Source organism: Halichoerus grypus, chromosome 4, assembly GCF_964656455.1.
Source record: "Halichoerus grypus chromosome 4, mHalGry1.hap1.1, whole genome shotgun sequence".
Classification (NCBI taxonomy): domain Eukaryota; kingdom Metazoa; phylum Chordata; class Mammalia; order Carnivora; family Phocidae; genus Halichoerus; species Halichoerus grypus.
In genome coordinates, this window is record NC_135715.1 from 55,139,929 (window position 1) to 55,154,960 (window position 15,032).

Consider the following 15,032-nt stretch of genomic DNA (forward strand, 5'->3'; position numbering starts at 1 on the left):
TGCATGGGTTTCAATCCTAGTTTTGCTCCCTGCTATCTACAGGACTTGGAGCAAGGTACTTAATCTCTCTGTGCCTCAATTTTCTCATCTATAAAATTCAAAAGATGAGACTGTTATTTACTTCTTAAGACTGGTGGGGATCAGATGGGACAATGCGTGGAAAGCAAAGTGGAACAGTGCTGTCACGTAGTAGGTGCTTATCGTTAACCAGACTCGGTTAGCCTTATCTCACTTCACAAGCCCCTTATGCACATGCTCCTTAAATGAGAACTCCCTTCACCACCTGGAATCCCCTCCCTGCTTTGCACGGCTCATTCTATCCCAAATGTCAGATCTCAGCTTCAAGTCTGCTCCAGAGAGAGGCCTTCCTTGACCTTCCTTCCTAAAATAGGGCTCTCGAAACCTAATTTGTTTTTTGTTTTGTTTTGTTTTTTTGAGATTTTATTTGAAGTCATCTCTACACCCAACCTGGGGCCTGAAACTCATCCCCCAGATCAAGAGTCACAGACTCCACGGACTGAGCCAGCCAGGCACCCAAACCTAGTTCTTTTCTTTCATAGGATTTATCACCATGTGTAAGTAGGTATTTATCTATTTAATTCCTGTCTCTATCTCTAGACTATAAACTCCCTGAGGAGAGGGCGTTTTGTCTTGTTCTGTGCTAGAAGAATGCTTGGTGTTTAGTAGTATTTATTATTCAATGAATACTTGTTAGAAAGAAATGAATGAGTACATGAATAAAGAAAGACTGGGTGACTCCTAGGGAAGCAACTCTTTACCTACTCATGCCCAAAACTGAATAAACCACAGGTTCCTTCTGCCCCAGTGTGTGCAGCCAGTTCTGTTCTAATTAACAGCAAATTCTTTTTTTTTTTAAGATTTTATTTTATTTATTTGAGAGAGAGAGAGAGCACATGAGGGGGGGGAGGGTCAGAGGGAGAAGCAGATTCCCTGCTGAGCAGGGAGCCCGATGTGGGACTCGATCCAGGGACTCCAGGATCATGACCTGAGCCAAAGGCAGTCGCTTAACCAACTGAGCCACTCAGGCGCCCCTAATTAACAGCAAATTCTTAATCCATCTGTTCATTAATAGCATATGATCAGCATGTATTTTCTCAGTCCGTGGGTATTAGTAGTACTCACCTTCACAGTACGGTGGGCTATCGTTATTACATTTTTTTTTTAAAGATTTTATTTTATTTATTTGAGAGAGAGAGAGTGAGAGAGAGACCATAAGAGGGGGTAGGGTCAGAGGAAGAAGCAGACTCCCCTCCGAGCAGGGAGCCCGATGCGGGACTCGATCCCGGGACTCCGGGACCATGACCCGAGCCCAAGGCAGTCGCTTAACCAACCAACGCCACCCAGGCGCCCCTCGTTATTACATTTTTTGATATTAAAAAAGGCGTTGGGGAGCGCCGCTTCAGGCCCCCCGATACCTCCCCGCGGAGAAAGTTGGTTGCAGTTAAGGTTTGACTACGTATCCAGCAGAGGGCGCTGCGGAGACATAGCTGCCGCGGGCGCAGGCGCAGCCCCGCAGGGAGGGGCGCAGGGAGAGTAGAATGAGGTTCTGAATGACAGCAGTGAGAAGTATTAGCCCGTTCCCGGGACAATTTCCAACTGCTGGATGGCTTCATAGCCCAGTATAAGGCAGTGGTTTCCTAGTCTGGCTGTATCACTGGAACATGGAGAGCTTTTGAAAAATACAGATTTCTTGGCAGCACCCCTGAAGATTCTGGTTTAGTACGACCCCCTTGAAGGTGTTCCCGCTGATTTTGATGATCAAGAGGTTTGGGATCCGTTGGTGGGAACACCCACCAACTCGGGGAGCCGAAAGAGTGAGAAGACAAACCTGGTTCTCACTCCCAAGCTTGTTGCTTTTTAGCTGTGTGACCTTTGGGAGCATCCCCCTCCCCTTGTAGGATGGAACTATAATGCCTACCTTGTAAGGTTGTTTTAAAGATGAAACGACATCCAGGTGTAAAGCGGCTAATAATAAGTGCTCAAAGCAAAGTAGTCTCTAACCTGAATCAAAGGTGGAGGAGGTGTTCTGAGACCTCTCCTGGGTCTCCTCCTCTCCCTAGAAAGGAGACTGTCCAATCCAACCATTTTAGAACTGACTACAGAATTTAGTTCTAGAATCTCTGCCTCTGCCTGTCTTTAGTTCCTTCACTGCCTGTCTTTAGTTCCTTCCACTAGGCACTAAAGAGCAGTATAAGGAGATGAGGGAGGGTTCTAGTTAGAAGGGATCGTAGGCAGCATCTGGTCAATCCCCTTTATTTCTCAGATGGGGAAACAGGTCCAGAGAGGTCGAGGCTTACCCAAGGTCACACAGCTGATTAGCACAAAGCCATGGACCTGTGCTCTCTCCAGCACTCAGTGCTGCCTCTGGAAGGTTAGTGGTGAATCTATTTGGGTCTTGCCCTTGTCCTCCAGAAAAAAAGAAGGGTGCTTTTCTTGAAAACTCAGTGCTTCCTGTACTCCCATTTCGGGGTCATTATTACTGCCTTATCCAACAAAACAGACTTGCCGCAAAAGAGGAAAAATAGTAACCCTGCTACCACTAAACCGTGAAGCCAGTGGGCATTCTCCAAGTGCTTCGGCACATCGTCGTATGTAATCCTCAACCTATCCTATTTCATTCATCAAATATCTGTCAAGACTTCAAAGGATTCCGGGCACCATGGATGCTGCAATGGGCAAACAGGCCCCTGCTCCCATGTAGCCTGCATTCTGCTGAGAATGGCAGACTGATAATCAACACAAGTCAGTAAGATAATTTCAGATAGCATCCAGGGCTTTGAGAAAAACAGGATGCAGTGATAGTAAGTGACTGGCCCACAAGGGACCTGAGGCCTGGGGTCCAGAAAGGCCTCTCCCAGGAGGTGACATTTTTTAAAAATCATTGTTATTATTATTAACATATAATGTATTATTTGTTTCAAGGGTACAGGTCTGTGGTTCATCAGTCTTACACAATTCACAGCGCTCACCACAGCACATACCCTCCCCAAAGTCCATCACCCAGCCCCCCATCCCTCCCACCCCCACCACTCCAGGAACCCTCAGTTTGTTTCCTAAGATTGAGTCTCTTATGGTTTGTCTCCCTCTCTGGTTTCATCTTGTTTCATTTTTTCCTCTCTTCCCCTATGATCCTCTGCCTTGTTTCTCAAATTCCACATATCAGTGAGATCATATGATAACTGTCTTTCTCTGATTGACTTATTTTGCTTAGCATAACACCCTCTAGTTCTAGCCACATCGTTGCAAATGGCAAGATTTCATTTTTGATGGCTGCATAATATTCCATTGTGTGTGTGTGTGTGTGTGTGTGTGTGTGTGTGTGTGTGTGTGTATATATATCTCACATCTTCTTTATCCATTCATCTAGGCTCTTTCCATAGTTTGGCTATTGTGGACATTGCTGCTATAAACACTGGGGTGCACGTGCCCCTTCGGATCCCTACATTTGCATCTTTGGGGTAAATACCCCATAGTGTAATTGCTGGATCGTACGGTAGCTCTATTTTCAACTTTTTGAGGAACCTCCATACTGTTTTCCAGAGTGGCTGCACCAGCTTGCATTCCCACCAACAGTGTAGGAGGGTTCCCCTGTCTCCAGGAGATGACATTTGAGCAGCGACCTGGACGGTGAGAAAGAACCAACCACAGAGCAAGGCGTGGAAAGCTGCCGAGAGTGGACTCAGTGTGTTCAAAGACCTGTGAGGAGGCAGGTGAGCAGGAACAAAAGTGGGCAACAGCTGGAAGGATGCACCCGGAGGAGGCGGAGAGGGCGGCTCCAGGCTCAGCCAGCCTGTCGGTCCAGCTCCTATCCTGAGACTTACCTTACAGCCGCCAGCCGCTTTTCCCTTCTCTTGGGCGAAATGTCACGGAGGCAGGGAGGACTTTGGGGGAGACTTTTGGAAAACAGTTGCACCACTTTAAGAGGTGGGTATATTTCACTCACTGCCTGCAGAAGGCACTGAGCCGGGGGAGATGGAAGGGTGGCTTCGCTCCCATTTCCTTCCAGACCATGCCTCTAGTTTTCCTGCCTTTCTGTATACCTGTGGCTTACCTTCCCCCCAGCCCACCTCGGCCTTCGCTGGGTGTCCTGTGGCCCCACCACCTCTCCTAGCTCAGCACTGGGCTTGCAGTGGGGCTCTCGTATCATCCCTAATTCTCAGGTCCTTACTCTCATGAAAATTAAGGCCAGCCTCCTTTTGTGGGGACGGCTGTCATAGTGTAAGCAGAGTCCCTTTCTCCTCCCATCCAGTTCCCTGGCCGTGGTCCCTGGGCTCCTGCTTCCCAGGGCTTCCCGAGGGGCTGCTGGAGGGGCGGGGGGCATCCTCAGCAGCACAGCTAGTCACGCTAGTCGGTTAGGATTATATGTCGTCTGGAGTTTACGAACAAAGGACCTCAGTTTTGTGTTGTCAAAAAAAAGAAAAGCTGGCCCCCCTCTCTTTGGAACCTAGATGAGGGGTCATTTCCCTCGCTTGCTCCTTAGACACCGCCTGCGGAAGAATGTGATCAGATCTACACCATTTGTCCACACATTTACACAAGCCCAGGGGTTAGAAGTCGGTCTTGGAACTTCGGGCAATCACAGTAGAATGATCATGTCAGACAGTCTGTAATCACGTCCCGTGTGTTACCCCGTTTGGTCTTCAGCCTCTGGGGCTGGGGGGGTTTACCATGGTCTCCTGGTAGGTAGCTGCCTTAGAGAGGGCGTGGCAGCTGTCAAGGCCACCCAGCTGGGGCCTGGAGGAACTGGGGCCTGGAGGAACTGGGCCTGGAGGAACTGGGGCCTGGAGGAACTGGGCCTCACCCAGGCCTTTTCACTCGGTGTTTATTCCTCTAGAATCATAATCCTTTTGCTTTAGAACGGATGAATTCAGGACGGGGCTGTTTTAAAAAACTGTTTCATTAATTTTGAAAATCATGTTTACATGAGAATAACAGAAGGAATCTTTTTCTGAATGACCACTGCTGCGGTTGGGACTGTTCAGGTAGAGAAGTTCTGTTTTCGCACTGACTGGATGAACTTCCCGGGAGGTCAGAAGGGTGCCGGGGGGGGCGAACGTGGGCTATCAAGCGACTTCCTCTAAACATCCTGAACAGGGTCCACTTCTGGGAATAGCCAAGGACTGTCCCTCCCATAGGCAACAACTACAAACCCTGGGAGCCAGGAAAACTATCTGGAAGTGCCGTGTGTGGTCAAAAGCAGGAAGATTCTGTAGGAGTCAATACTCCGAAGGAGGGATTGGTACTGGGGGGAGTGTCCTGTTTTAGGGCTCCTATCTTGAGGACAGAAGAAGAGGAGAGAAAACGGGACAGAAAAAAATATTTGAAATTATGGTTGAAAATTTCCCACATTTGGTGAAAGCCATTTATAGATACGAGAAGATCAGTAAACAGAATAAATACAAAGTAAACTATGCCTGGGCACATGAGAGTCACACTGTGAAGAACCAAACACAAAAAAATCTGAAAGCAGCTAGAGCAAAATGTCACTTTACATACAGGAAAACACTAATTCCAAAGTTCTTCAGGCTGAAGGAAGGTGATGCCAGACAGGAGCTTGGATCCTCAGGAAGGCACGAAGAGCATGCAGCATGGTGAGTGCGTGGGTGAGGAAAAGCATCCTCCGCGGCCCGCTGCACGGGCAGGAAGCTCACCCGAAGGGTAGAGGCTTGGGGGCGCCAGTACAGACCAGATCCTGGCTGCATGTCAGCTGGAAGAAGCCGTTCCGGGTGTGGTGTAGCCATGTTGTTCATATACTGGTCCCTGGACCCTGAACCCCCAGCCCACTTCCTGGAAACTTGTGCCAAGGCCTGGGGTGGAAGTTGGACAAGGAGGTGAAAGATGACTGCCTTATTCATCCCCAAATGAGGACAACAAAAACTGCTTCACTATTGACTGAAAAGCACAGGCTGTCTGTTTGGGCCCCTTAAAAATTTTTAAAGAGGGCACTACTCTCATGACCTAGTTGCCTCCCAAAGGTCTCAGCCCCAAATACCATCGCACTGGGGATTAGAGCTTCAACATAGGGATTGTGGCGGGACACAAACATCCACAGCAGGACAGCAGGACACCTTCCAGGGACATACTACGTTTTATGGTTTGCTCTTACATTGGCTGTATTTGTTCTCTTAATGCACATTTGTCACTTTGGGAGTCTATATATGACAATCAGTATGGATGATTAATTGTTCAGTTATTTTGTTTTTATCAGCCATTGTTACAAATCCGGTTTCACAAAAATACCAAAAAAAAATAGAAGTGATGCTTTTAACTTGTGGCAGCTGAGGAACCCAACCCTTGTGCCTAAAGCTCTCCTTCTGCTTCTCTGGCCTTGGGGGCCCCTTGCCCAGGGGGCTCACACTGGGCCCAGATTGCCCCCCTCCCACCAGAGAGGTCAGGAATCGATCTGAAAAGAAGGCTGCAGGCCAGAGAGACTGTCACAGAGAAGCGTGACCCAAAGACAGCTCTGGCACCTGCCGACTCAGGGAGATTGGGCCGACCAAGACACACGTGCCCAGGAGGGAGGAGATGGGTGTGATGCTCATTGTATGGGACCTCCCTTTCCCTCTGTCAGAGCTAAACTCGAGTTGTGTCTTCTCATGTTCAGAGACTCACAGTTGAATATTGGCATATCTCTGAAATGGTCATGGCAAATATATTTGATAGAATGTTCCTCTTGATTCACTCAATGTGCAATGTGAGGTAAATTTAGAACTGATAAATGAGGCTCAGAAATTCAGTTCTAATTTCTTTTTTCCCCTTCAATGTGAACATACAAAAGTTACCTTATTCAGTCATGGCTTTCTAATAATGTAAAAACCCAACTCAATTTCAGCCCTTAAATTATAGGATCCAAAGTGAATTCTATGTGGTTTTCTGTAGCCAGAAATGTGTGCAACACTTAATTCTGGTTATTGGTCTCTGAAAGTAGTAATTTAAGATCAAGGATATAATTTCCCATCCAGAGACCAAAAGGCCAGAGAGGAGCCTCGCCTACTATTATTAGATCAGAGGCAGTCAGATGGGAAGGAGTCTAGAAGATCAAGGTAGTGTTAGTCATATATGAATGCATTAGTCAGGGATCTCCAGAGAAGCAGAACCAATAGGATATATACGTAGATATATATAAGAGGAGATTGATTACAGGAATTGGCTCACGTGATTATGGAGGGTGAGGAGTTCTATAGTCTGTCTTCTGTAAGCTGGAGAACCAGAAAACCCAGTGTAATTCAGTCCCCGTCTGAAGGCCAGAGAACCAGGAACACCAATGTCTGAGAGCAGGAGAAGGTGGATGTCTGAGCTCAAGCAAGAGGGCAAATTGACCCTCCCTCTGCCTTTTTGTTCTATTCAGGCCCTCAGTGGATTAGATGAAGCCCATCCGCATTGGGGAGGGCAAACTTCTTTACAGAGCAAACTGATTCAAGCACTAATCTCTTCCAGAAGCACCTTCTACGGACACCCAGAAAGAATGTGCTACCAGCTATCTGGGCATCCCTTAGCTCAGTCAGATTGACATACAAAATTAACCATCACACTGGACTTTTCTGGTGGACCAGACCTTCTGAACCTACCCTGGCTGCTGGAAGCACCTTCTGAAGAGACCCCTTCTACACCACCCCCCCCAGTCAAGGGCCTGAGGGGACAAGTGTGCCCTGCACTGCCCTCTGGCCACAAGACCTACCGTTTCTGAGTTGCCGTTTGGTTCATGAAGATCCAGCTGGGAGAAACGGAGCAGTCTCTTTCACCTTTTAGTAGACCAATTTTATGGAGGCTTAACATGGGCGGCGCGGTGTGGGATGGGGAGGATGCACACCTGAGCAGACATGGGCCCACCTGCAGGAGCCCCCCAGGTCCTGGCCAGCTGGGCAGGGGTGTGGCACATGCACGTACCCACAGCACACGGCTGTCAGAAAGCAGTGGGACGTGTGATAATGAAGGCAGGGTGGACGCTTTTCTGAGCCATATGGTGACCAGTGACCGACCATGGACCCTACACATGTCCTGCTGTTGAACCTGTGAAGTGTGATCAAGGAAGTCTCAGCAAAGTAAAATAATTTAAAACCAGAGGGCATGGGATGGTATTAGGCTAGGAGATAAAAGTGCCTCCCTGCTCTTCCCCGAGCTTATCTATCTGATCTCATCTCCAGGCTTAGTCCCTTCGAGCTGCTGTGTAGAAGAGCACAGACCGGGAGGCTTATAAACCACAGAAACTTAACTGCTTACAGTTCTGGAGGCTGAGACGTCTGAGACAAGGCCCCGGCAGATCCAGTACCGCGGAGAGCCCACATCCTGATTCATAGATGTCTTCTCGCTGTCTTTTTTTTTTTTTTTTTAAGATTTTATTTATTTATTTGACAGAGAGACAGAGAGAGAGGGAACACAGCAGGGGGAGTGGGAGAGGGAGAAGCAGGCTTCCCGCTGAGCAGGGAGCCTGATGTGGGGCTCGATCCCAGGATCCTGGGATCATGACCTGAGCCGAAGGCAGACGCTCTACGACTGAGCCACCCAGGCGTCCCTTCTCACTGTGTCTTAACATAGTGGAAGGGGTGAGGGAACTTTCTGGTGTTCTTTTCTTTTCTTTCTTTCTCTTTTTTTTTTTTTTCCCATTAAATTTTTTTAAATTTGAGTATGCTTGACACGCAATGTTGCATTAGTCTGGGGTTTCTTTTCTTTTTCTTGTCCCATTCATAGAGCCTCCCAAACGCCCTATCTCCTAATACCATCACGCTGGGGATGAGATTTTAATATATGAATTTAGGGAACACAAACATTCAAACATCTGCCATTGCTCCCTTTCCAGCCACCCGGGAGCCCAAGCTGTTCTGCAAACAAGCCAGTCGCACTAGCCTCAGGACCACTGCCTTTCTTGCTGCCCGGGTCTCAAATTTTTACATGGATCGTTCTCTCTGTGTTTAGGCCAGATGTGTGCAAGCTTGTGGTCTCATTTCAGTAAGTCTCCTCGGAGACATGGCCACCCCATCTGACATGGCGCCCGACATTCTCTATCTCTTTGCCCTGCTTCATTTTTCTTTAAAAGATGTCTCACCTGACATTGTGTACTTGTATGTGTGTTTATTATCTGCCCCCTCTAAGCACAGTGGAAGGTCTAAGAGGGTGGGGACTCTGATTTGCTCCTTGCTGCAAGCTCTGTGCCCAGTAGAGCATCTGGCATATCAGTGAAATTAGTATTTATCAGCAGAATGGACAAACACATCATCTATCTGAAAAAATACACTTTTTAAAAATTTTTTTTATTATTTTTTATTTTTTTTTAAGATTTTATTCATTTATTTGATAGAGAGAGACACAGCGAGAGAGGGAACACAAGCAGGGGGAGTGGGAGAGGGAGAAGCAGGCTTCCCGCTGAGCAGGGAGCCCAATGCGGGGCTCGATCCCAGAACCCTGGGATCATGACCTGAGCTGAAGGCAGATGCTTAACGACTGAGCCACCCAGGCGCCCCTGAAAAAATATACTTTTTAAAAACACAGCCAAATGAATGTCATAAAACTAGGCTGTCATCACTATTTTTCCCCATTCTACATATTTAAATTAGTTTAAACCAAGAATAAGGTTTTATGGGAATAAAGCATTAAGGAAAGGAGACCCGAACAATCGGGTGATCTACTCACCTGCATCCATTTCTTGTCTTGATGCCTAGTCAATTTCCTGTAAGTCATAGAAACAGGCCATGAAGGAGATTAAGTATGATATCAGTTGATGTATTAGCTCCAATTTCTCATTAGAAACCATGGGAAGTTATTGCTTCAGAACCAGTTGGGTCTAGCCAGCACAAAGGGAAGTAGAGGTTGAACACCTATCCAGATAAAATTAGGGGGCATCTGACATCCAAATTGGCCAAATTATTTAGGTAATTGCCAAGTGTCTGTTTATGTTGTGACAACCAAATGCAATTAAACTCTCAAAGGCGTCCTTTATTTAAGCAGTGAGAAAATGGGATAGAATATCTGTCCAAATTAATGATGAGTTATGTTATAAACCTGGCCTTTCATTTAAAAATGAAGTAAGGGCCTGAAACTGTGGTAGAAACTAACTCCTGAGGACTCTGCGAGGTAACTGCTTTGTTACGCTCGGGGGTGAATAAATGGGGGCAGAGGGACTCTATGTCGTGTGCTAGGTTGATATACAGGTCCGAATTCCCAGAACTTCTGATGTTGACTTATATGGCAAAAGAGACTTTGCAGGTGTGATTAAATGTCGTGAGATGGACAGTTATCCAGGATTATCTGGATGGGCCCTCAATGTAATCCACAGGGTCCTCGTAAGAGGGAGGCCGAGGGTGATTTGAAGGTGATGTGACCATAGCAGCAGAGATGAGAGTGAAGGACTTCGAAGATGGAGGAGGGGCCATAGGCCAAAGAACAGAGGCCACCACTAGAAGCTGAAAAAGGCAGGGAAGCAGTCAGCTCTCAGAGCCTCCAAAAGGAACCAGCCCTGCAAACAACTCGATTTCAGCTCAGTGAAACTGATTTCAGGCTTGCGACCGAGAGAACATTCAGAGAGAACATTGCTCTAAGCCACTAAGCTGGTGATGACTTGTTACAGCAGCAACAAGAAATGACTACCTGTGCTTACTAGGAATTCTTAGCTTCTTGCCCAGAGCGTCTGAATTAGGAACGAGCTTCCTAGCTCTGACATGCGCATCTTGGCTGCTGCCTAAGCCTTATCTTCTAGAAAACAGAACCTGAGACAAACGTTAGGATGCTCACTCTTTCTTCAGGTGTGTAAGCCTGGGGCAAGGAGGGTGAACAAAAAGGGACACAAAGCAAGGAAACATGCATAGATTTGCTCTGAGATAGGTTGTTGCCATGAGCTGTGAAGACACTCCTCAATGGCACATCTACTCATGTAGAGAGTTGCAAAGAGGGGCCCTACCTCAGAGTAGTCCACAGAGAGAGAAAGGAGGGAGGATGTACCTGTCTGGCTCCCTCCCGTTTCTCATTTCCAATTGGTCGAGGTTCATTCAGGGTCAGGGGTTAATGCCCTGAACTTCTAGTTTGTTCCATCCAGTTCCTCAGAGGCGGCTTAGGAAATCATACCCCAAAGACTCGGGTTGTGGTGTTTCATTTACAACCAACAATGAAGTTCAGGTTCACACAGTGGTTGGGTAAGGATCCAAGAGAGTGAACACAAGCTGGAGGTCTCTTGAGGTTCAGGCTCAGAAACCACACAGTGTACTTCCAGAACATTCTAATGATCAAAGCAAGTCACGGGCCAGTTCAGCTTCAGTGGTTGTGGAAATAGATGCCATCTCTTGATAAGAGACACTGCAAGGGTATCTTGCAGGGGAAATGGATGTTGAGAGGGGAATGATTGGGGCAGTTTGTGCAAATAATCTACCACAGGTCGTTAGCAGAACAAAGCAGAAGGGGCACTGAGCACCAGGACGGGGAGGCATAGGTACTGGACAATGGCAAACCTGTTCTCCTTTACCAGAGCCAAAGCTCAGCATGCCTTGGCGTGGAACAGAGTGGCTGAAGCTAAGAGCTGGATCAAGAAGGGCTTTGGGTGCCATACCGAGGCATTTGGATTTTGTTCTGAAGGCAGCAGGGAACCACAAGGAAAGGGAGATGGGCAGGCTTTCTGTTTTGAAAGCCCTACTGACTGGGATACGGAGGATAGAGGAGGTCATCCGGGCAGACCTTCGGAAGGTGATCAGGGCATGAACGGAGGCCTCGTGAATGAGATGAGTGCCCTTATAAAAGGGACCCCACAGAGCTATCTTGCCCTCTTTCTGCAATGTGAGGACTCAGCCAGAATATGGCTTTACCAGCACCCTGATCTTGGACTTCTGGCCTTCAGAACTGGGAGAAATGAATTTCTGTTGCAAGCCACCCAGTCTGTGGTGTTTTGTGATAGCAGCCCACACTGACCAAGATACTTACCCAGGTTAATTCTGAAGTAGCTAACAAAGGTCACACATAAAATACAGGAGGTAAATGCTGTCAGTCAAAGCTGTCCTGTAAAATCCTCCTCCCAGTAATATTTTTACTTGGTGTAGTGTTTGTATTCTTGGTCTCCAGCCTTTAAACATGTATGCTCTGGGACACCTGGGTGGCTCAGTTGGTTAAACGTCTGCCTTCGGCTCATGATCTCGGGGTCCTGGGATCGAGCCCTGAGTTGGGCTCCCTGCTCCGCGGGAAGCCTGCGGGAAGCCTGCTTCTCCCTCTGCTTCTGCCTCTCTCTCTCTGTCTCTCATGAATAAATAAATAAAATCTTAAAAAAAATAGAAGAATAGCTTGATTAGATGAATCCCACTGTAGCTTTTGCATTTTATTGCCTTTGTCAGCTCTTACAATGTCCTATGTCAAGGTCACTTCCCAATTAATAGAGCCTCATGATTCAGTTCATAGTACAAAGTAGTTATTTGGCCTCAGGACTTTTTCAGCTTGGAAGAATTATTCTCAGCATGTTTTCTTCAGTCATATGGAATGTTTTCCCAGGGACCTTAACTCCATTTAATTGCCCTCCATGAATCTTGCTGTTTTCTCTTGACTGTTCTGGGTTTTTCTGGAGAGGAGAAATTGCACTAGAGGGCAGTGTGTAAAGTCAGAGGATTAACAGAGTAAGGATGAGCCCGGAGGGAGTTGAGGGGAAGGAAGCCCTTTGTCGAAATTCTAGATTCTCAGTCAAATGACTACTGAGCAGCTGTTATGTGCACCATGCTGTGCACACTGATGCTAAGGAGAAGCATAAAACACGGTATTAACCCTAGATTTGGGAGATAAGCTATAAACTTGTGAAAAGTTGCATAATACAAGAGAAACACCAAGATAGGTTGATTGTTGATGCTATCAGTTAGCGGAGTAACAGCATCAACAGAACCTTTTATGAAGTCAGAGTCATTCATTCATAAGGTGCGTGGTCCTAGCCACTGAGATGTAGCAGTGAACAAGTCACTTAGTCCGGCTTCCTAGAGGACCCAGCTTTCAGTTCTAACTCAAGAGAGGAAAGACGAAATGATGGTGTGAACAGAGACACCAAAATCCAGGAGAGATTTATGGGGCCATGAGTAAATCGTTGGAATAATTTCTTCCAAAGCGATCAGCTGGACCTGGATCCCTTCAATAGCTGATATGAAAGGAAATTGTTAAGAAGCTTAATTTTGTTAAAGATTTATTTACTTAGGGGCACCTGGGTGGCTCAGTCGTTAAACGTCTGCCTTTGGCTCGGGTCATGATCTCAGGGTCCTGGGATCGAGCCCCACATTGGAGTCCCTGCCCGGTGGGAAGCCTGATTCTCCCTCTCCCACTCCCCCTGGTTGTGTTCCCTCTCTTGCTGTGTCTCTCTCTGTCAAATAAATAAATAAAATCGTTTAAAAAAAGATTTATTTATTTATTTGAGAGAGAGAGAGAGTGGGGAGATGGGCAGAGGGGGAGGAGAGGGAGAGAATCTCAAGCCGACTCCCCATTGAGTGTGGAGCCCCACTCGAGACTTGATCCCACAACCCTGAGATCATGACCTGAGTGGAAAAGTGTCAGCCGCTCAACTGACTGAGCCACCCAGGCACCCCGAGGCTTAATTTTTGGTAGAGCAGCTCTGAGCCCTCCAAAATGAGGTCTGTCACTTTCACTTTCTGGTCGGAAAGGCCCCTGTTGTGCTGGAACCTGGCACGACATAGGGGATAAAGGTCTGGGACAAGCTTGGGGCACAGTTATGGAAAGCCAAGAGGACTGTGGGAACGGATGTGCCTCTGCTTGAACTAGACCCCTCTGCAGCGTTGCAGACTCACAGGCACGGGGACCTAGAGACGTGTCACGTTCTGGAGCAGCGGTGGCCCTGCTGAGCTGGCACTTCCTGTTCTTTTTTTTTTTTTTTTTTAAGATTTTATTTATTTATTTGTCAGAGAGAGAGCACAAGCAGAGGAAGCAGCAGGCAGAAGGAGAAGCAGACTTCCCGCTGAGCAGGGAGCCTGATGCAGGGCTCGATCCCAGGACCCTGGGATCATGACCTGAGCCGAAGGCAGACGCTTAACGACTGAGCCACCCAGGCGCCCCAGCACTTCCTGTTCTAACCAGGATGCCAGGAGCCCAGCTCTCATTAGGGGTGGGAGACCTCTGTGAATAGACTTGTTTGCACCCACCACCGCACCTGGTATGATTCCATTCCCTGGGGCTCAGGAGGAGCCTTTGAGAAGGGCCAGAGAGAGGGCCCGGCACCATTTGAGTTAAGGGAGCCCGTCCTGGAGGAAGAAGGAAACTTAGGGGCTACCCAGTTCACCTCTTTGCTAAAAGATGGTGGAACGCACAAGATCACCTGGCTTATTAGTGACAGAGCCAGCCCAGATGTCTACCACACTTCTTGCCTTTCGTGGAAGTGTGATGTTGTTTAACTCCTAAGCTAGTGTGTCCCATGGACAGTTCTAGGTGATCTCAACTTCCATGTGTTGCTGACACGATAATTTGCCTTTTTCTTCCTCTTCAAATCATGCCTCCTTTAGTCCTTCACTTCTTTCACAGAAGAAAAGGTAGTTTCCCCCACCTCTAAGTTTATCTCATTTGTCCCCTTGGCAGGTGACATGTCGGCCACCACCCCCTCTCTGGCTCCCTGGTTCCTGCCTCCCAGCGGGCATCTCCTGAGGTAGGTCCTTAGCCACCTTAGCTCCTCTTCCTGCCCCCAGAGACCTCAGCCAGATCTATGGACTCACCTACTGTTCATATAACTTCAGTGATTCTACATTCATTTCCAGCTCCTATCTATTTCTGGGGCTCTAGACCCATATAGCAAACTGACTCTTGGACACTCCACGTGAAGGCTCTCAGACACTTTAAACCAGCATATCTCAGAATTACCACCTTAATGTCTGGCCCAACCCCTTTCCAACAGTCTCTGTGCTGTGAGTGGCTCCACCAGACATCTTTTGGTATAAGCCAGGAACCCAGGTGTCTTCCTCAACCACTTCTCTTCCCCTGCTGTGGCAGATCACTCCGGTTCTCTGGATTCTACCTCCTTCATCTCTCTTGACTCTACTCTCCCCACTCCCTCTATCACCATC

General features: G+C 47.6%; 1 long non-coding RNA gene across 1 annotated transcript; it reads left to right on the top strand.

Annotated features, from left to right (window-relative positions):
• Positions 1 to 263: 263 nt before the first annotated feature.
• LOC144381573 (uncharacterized) lies at positions 264 to 9,255 on the top strand. The gene is made up of 3 exons (XR_013446963.1): positions 264 to 575; positions 3,562 to 3,731; positions 8,166 to 9,255. It is a non-coding gene; the product is annotated as an uncharacterized LOC144381573 (long non-coding RNA).
• Positions 9,256 to 15,032: the final 5,777 nt, after the last annotated feature.